Source organism: Pteropus alecto, unplaced genomic scaffold (genome assembly GCF_000325575.1).
Source record: "Pteropus alecto unplaced genomic scaffold, ASM32557v1 scaffold40, whole genome shotgun sequence".
NCBI lineage: Eukaryota > Metazoa > Chordata > Mammalia > Chiroptera > Pteropodidae > Pteropus > Pteropus alecto.
The window spans coordinates 20,606,876-20,612,660 of record NW_006431919.1 but is presented as its reverse complement, the minus strand read 5'-3'; the positions used below and the strand labels follow the sequence as shown (position 1 = coordinate 20,612,660).

The window sequence follows — 5,785 nt, the reverse complement described above, 5'->3', positions numbered from 1 at the left end:
AACTTGTTGGATCGGTGACGACCAGGTTCCTCATTCCCTGCAGCTGACGCAGATGCCTCTGGACTTAAACGGGCATTTATGGCAGAGAGGCTTCTGTGCGGGCTCGGGGAGGAATGCGTGGCCACGCTGTCTGATAGATGAAGTGGAGGCTCCCTGGGCCCTGGCAGAACAGGGGGTGGGGGGCGTGCTGAAGGGGGCGTGGGTGGCCTGGAGCAGGAGGGGGTGGCGGCCAGGTGTGGGCAGGCTGTGGCCTGGCACCAGCCAGCGGCCTCGCCATGGCCAAGGAATCTGGCCCCGCTTCTGGCAAGGGCATCTTGGCAGGAGCGGGGTTCTGCCCGGGGTGCTAATGTCCTCTTAATTAGCCAGGCACTTGCCAAGCACTGGCCATTATGGCTTCACTTTGCAAAACACGCTCAGGCCTCAGAGTTGGACCAGTATCTGCCATATTGTGAGTTGGGTTGATGGCCAGGTGGGGCCTCTGAGCTGCCCGCTGAGGCCAATCCAGTCTTCCCCTTAGGACATCATCATCCGGGAGGATGACAGAAATACAAACAACTTCTAGGGACACATTTTCAGTAAAAGATACAGGCCAGGCCAGACGCCATACCTTTGCTGCAGCCGAGCCTGGATCTGTCCTGCCGAACTCCTATTCAGCCAGCACAGGGGCACAGGGTCCAGAAGGACCTCCTGGAGCTCACGGTCAACTCCAGAGACCGCCCCCTGCCCGGGACAACAGACAGCTTAGCACGGGGGCCATGCTGGGCCCCTGCAGGTTTGGTACCCGCCTTCGAGGGGCTAGTTCGGGGCCAGGGCTGGGAGTGGGTTACAAATCTCTTGGCAAATCCGATGAGAGCCATGAGCCTGGGCACCCGAAACCTGCGTGTCCCTCCTTAAAGCTGGGCCAGAGCCCCTCTGTTCTGCCCAGGCCTCAGTTTGCCTATTCGTAACCTGAAGGCCCTAAAGCCAGAGATTGGCAGCGATGTTTGCAGAGACAGTGATGGGGTGACAGCCCTCCTTGGCTCTGACCTGACAGTGCCGGGGTGCAGCCTGTGGCCCCGGATGGCGCAGCTCTCCTGGGCCCTGCGGTCAGCAGGGGAGCCAGGCCTGGCAGGGGCCCGGCCTTGGAATCAGCTCCTCCCGCTGGAGAGGCACGTGTGAGGGGCACAGGCTGTACCAGGCTGCGCGGAGGGGACCAAAGAGGCAACGGAACCACAAAGACGCTATTCATAGGCTCTGAGCCACGAGGACGCTCACTTTGGGTGGACTGAGCCATGGGCGTCCGTGTGTCTGTAAAGTGGGAGGCACTTCTGGCTCCTTCTGCAAACCTGAGCCACGCCTGTCTCCTTTTGAGAGAAGGGAGACTGAGGCTTGGAGGGGGCGGGGAGTCGCACCCCTGTCCTTTTATAGACGGGGGCTGCGATTTGCCCAGGGCCACCCTGGGGGCACCAACCCCTGGTTTCCGGACAACTGACCTTCAAAAAGAGCAGGCAGAGCCCTGGGCAGGTGTGAGGTGAGGCCTCCAGCATCTCACTGGGGCTCCCAGAGGCAGAGGGAGCTTGTGAGACTGTAAAGCTAGTGGGGGGTGGGGCAAGGAAATTGAGGAAGTGTGGGGACGTCCCGCGGGCTGGGGAGACTCAGGAAAGTACCACCACGAGGGAGGGTGCACGGCCAGGAGGCGCCGCCTCGTGCTGGCTGCTTGGGGCTGTCTGTGAGCGCGCAGGCGATGGTCGAAGGCCTGGGTTCGACACCTCCCAGCTTCGTGATATCGTCGTGCTGGTTTCCCCCGCCCCAAGAGTGATTATTTTTTATTGAGGTAAAATTCGCACAATGTAAACTTTCAAAGCGCACAGCTCTGTAGCACTTACTGCGTTCACGGTGCCGTGCGGTCACGTCTATCTAGCTCCAAGGCCTGTTCACCCCGCAAAGAGACCCCCTCCCATTAAGTAGTGCTTCCCCACCCTGCCCTCAACCTGCTTTCTGTTTGGTCCTGTGTCTTCACTTCTCAGTCTCCTACCTGTGAAGGGAGGATGACAAAGTCTTGTCGGAAAGTTAGAACAGAGAAAGCCCTTGGCACAAGACCAGGAGTTATGATCCGTAGTGATTTCATGCTGCCTCCCCCACCGGACAGAGGGCAGAGTCCAGTGGGACGGGTCCCAGGGGCAGGGAGGCCGGCTAGGACAGGGGAGACGGGGGAGATTTCTGCCAGGAGGAGCCGCAGCTGGTCCAGGATGGAAGCATCGGGCACACGGAAGAGCTCGGAGGTACCCTGACCATGTGCCAGTGACAATGGGGTGGAAGGAGCTGTGGTGACAAGGGACCTCAACCAGAGGAGTCGCCAAGGCATGAGAAGCAAGATGCAGAGCAAAAAAATGGAAGCCGAAACCAAATAAAATCCTCGAAAATAAAGCTACACCTTTCTATGTCTAAATATCTATTGATAGCGCCTATCTCGCGTCTCTCGATCAAAAATCACTCTCTGCTGGGCACCATGCCACTTCCCTCTTGTTTTCCCTGAGTCTCTGTTACACTGGGCACCTTTGTGTCCCGCAGGGTCACAGGGTGCTGTTTGCAGGCCCTGCCTTGGCTCCCTCTGGGGAAGGACGGGAACACGGACGCGATGTCCCTGGGCCCCACGAGATCCCAGGCGCCACCTGAGCTGCTCTGGAACGAGGGCATGGCACGGGGAGAACGGAGATGCCAGGCTGAGGCCAGGTCCGAGCCACTCCCAGGCTGGCCACCGGGCGCCTGACTGCCTGATCCAGGGAGGGAAATGAGGCCACCCAAGGGGAGGGCTGCTCAGCCGGCCCCGAGCCCAGTCTCCTGGGTGAGGATTCTGAGCCTTAGAGACTGAGACCCCTTCTCGCCTGAGCAGCCTTGGAGAATTCTCTGCGCTCACCACTGACGAGCTGGGGCTGTCCAAAACGTGCACCCCAGCACAAAAGTCAAGGAGCGGACACTGGAGTCAGGTGGCCTTGACCCGAGTCCCAGCTCTGACACACACTTGCCACGGACAGAGGACAGAGTGAGCTCCCCGTCGCCAGAGGCATTCAAGTCAAGACTGGACGACTTTGATTTTTCGCGTGGTACCTGACCGCGGCCAAGGAAAGACAGGCACAAAACAGTGTCGGTTTGGGGTTGAGGGGTTCACCGTTCGGAGCGGGTTCTGGCCAAAGCATGGCATCGACGGTGGCAGCTCAAATGTCCATCCACGTGGCACATTCATGCCATGGAATATTATGCGGCTGTGAAAAAGAGGGAGCCACTTGCGTACTGGGACAGAATCCATATTAAGATACGTCAGGTAATAAAAGCAGGGTTGAAAATACCATTTAAAAACAAAGAGAAGACTAAGAATTCAGACCCATGTCTGCATGTCTTTACGTAAAGAAAGGATAACACGAGAAATGAATCTAACAGTAGTTACCCGCGTGGTGGAATTGGAATGGGGTTGGGGGGAGACGAGGCCTTTTTACATTCTTGGGGGGTTGAACTGCATGAATGTATCGCCTGTTCAGAAAAGAATTTGAAATAACAATAATTTAGTTCCACATCTGTTGAAACTGGCTTCAACTCTTCACATACTGATCCAGCTGACCTCGCTCCCCCTCGCCCCGTCTCTTGGACTCATCCACCTTCCCCTAACACTTCAGACTCTATTTTGTTCACTCAATCCGGATTGGCCTCGTCCTTGGGGGAAATCCAACGTCCCTCATCTGTGTCCCCTCCCAATAACTCTGGTCGATTTTAATTTATTCAACAAATAGGCACAAGGCTCTGTGCTCCTGGCCGATAGACCCTAAATGCCGCAAAGACTTCGCCATTGCTCTGACTACAGGGCATGGGGCCTGGGGGTTCCTGGGGACACAGAGCTGGAGGGAGTCTGGCCCATCTGTGTCCCAGGACCCTCCTGTCGACATGAGTGAAGAAGAAAACAGCTGGCATTTATTGGGCTCTGCCCACATGCCAGGCAGTCATAGGTGCCTAATGTGTCACCAACTTGCCCTGGTTTGTCCAAGACCTTCCCAGTTTGAAAACGGAGTCCTACATCCTAGGATGTCCCTCCATCCAGCCTATGGTGTTGGTTCCTCCAAAGTCTCAAGTACTGTCCCCAGTGGATGCAAGCTCTATGTCCCTTTTAGGGATGGGAAGTCCAAGGCCAGAGATTTGCATTGAATCCAGGCTGCTGCTCCACCCAGAGGACTTGCCAGTCTCTCCATCCCTCAAAAGCATCCCTTGGGAAGGTCTGGCCCTGCTCCCACCCCTGGCCTGACTGACGGGCAGGAGGCGCCAACCTGAGCCCCCTTCCTGGCCTCCAGGCTGCAAAGTTGCAGGAGGGGGGACAGGGAGCTGCAGACCCGGGACGGGGGTGCCACCCTGCCCCAGTCCAGTAGGCAGCTCTCAGCACTGTCTAGCCATGCCACCAGCCCCCCGCCTGGCACCCCGCAGCCTTCTCTAAATGCCTGCTGTTCTTCATGGCCCCTCTCCTCCGAGCCTGGGTAGCTGGCTAGAGGAAGGTCTTTCTGGGGACTGGAATGGGTCCTGGGGGTGGCCGGGGACAATGTCTGAACTCCATGCCCCCAGGGACTTTCAGGGAAACTGAAGCTCAGAGAAATTAAGTGACTTGCCTAAGTCAGCCAGCCAGCGAGTGAGACCCTGGGTTTTAAGCCAGTTAAACGACCTCAAAATGAGGAACTTCCCGCTCTCCAGGGGGTGTGCTTTGTGGGAGGGGATGCTATGGGTGTGCCCGCCAGGGGCTCTAGGCCCTGCCAGTAAATCCATTTACCACACAAAGGTGAGAAAGTGACATCATCTTCCCCTGCAAGACAAAAATCCCTGGAGAGGGTTGCCTGGTGGGGAGGGGGGGAGGCACAGGCCACAAACCTACCGGCTGGGGAGCCAACGCAGTGCCCTCTGCTTTCGCCTAGAGACGTCGTGGGCAGCCTGTGGTCAAGCTGGCATTCCAGGGGCCTGCCTGGCATGTGGGGAATGTCCCAGCAAAAGTCTCAGCCTTTGGAGATGCTCAGAAAGGGGAAGTGTCCCTTGATGGGTCGGGGGTGGGTGTCTGTAGAGGACGACCTCTTTGAGGGAGGAGGATGGAGAGTTGGGGTCCTGAAGGGTGAGGGTGTCACCCCTCCTGTGTGCCAGCTCAGTGTCGGATGAAGTCAGGGCCTGGGATAAGAAGGGGAAGCACACTGGCCCTAGAGCTGGGGCCTCCGCCCCGGTCTTCTGGGCTGTGCTGCCCGGAGCGTCACATCTCTGACCCGCCCAGTAAAAAGACACACTACTCACCCCACTGCCCCATCGACCAGAACTCTGTGGCTTCTGTGTTCCCACAAGGGGAATGTTGGTCACTTGTGGGGGCCACTACCACAGAGACTTATTTTGGCCAGCCAGGCCTGGTGCTTGGGCCACTGGCAGGGGGCTGGGGGGTCCTGAAGGGCAGTGTCTGGGGAGGCAAGGCTCATGGGACAGCCCCCTCTGGAGGGCCAGGCTGCAAAGCCTGGGTTGCGTGAGTTGGGGTCTGCAGAGCCCTCCCCAGGTCCAGGCCTACCAGCGCCCCCAGCCCCCATCAGCCCACAGGGCCTCGCAGGGGCCGCTCTCGGCGCCTCCACCCGGCACTGATGTCTGTCTCAACCCCAACCCGGCTCGTCCTTCACCCCCGCGAGGCTCGGGGTGAGGGGTCCCCCGCAGCGGGTGGGTCGTTTGGTTGCGGCGCTGCGGGGGTGGGGCCCTGGCATTGGGGGGAAGGGGCGGCGGCCGAGGTCGAGGAGCTACGAGGCGCAGT

The 5,785-nt window shown here is 58.7% G+C and overlaps 1 long non-coding RNA gene across 1 annotated transcript; it reads right to left on the bottom strand.

Annotated features, from left to right (window-relative positions):
* Positions 1 to 3,268: 3,268 nt before the first annotated feature.
* On the bottom strand, positions 3,269 to 5,779 carry LOC112475239. The gene is made up of 2 exons (XR_003044640.1): positions 4,886 to 5,779; positions 3,269 to 3,507 (listed from the first exon to the last, which is right to left on the bottom strand). It is a non-coding gene; the product is annotated as an uncharacterized LOC112475239 (long non-coding RNA).
* Between the last annotated feature and the right edge of the window lie 6 nt (positions 5,780 to 5,785).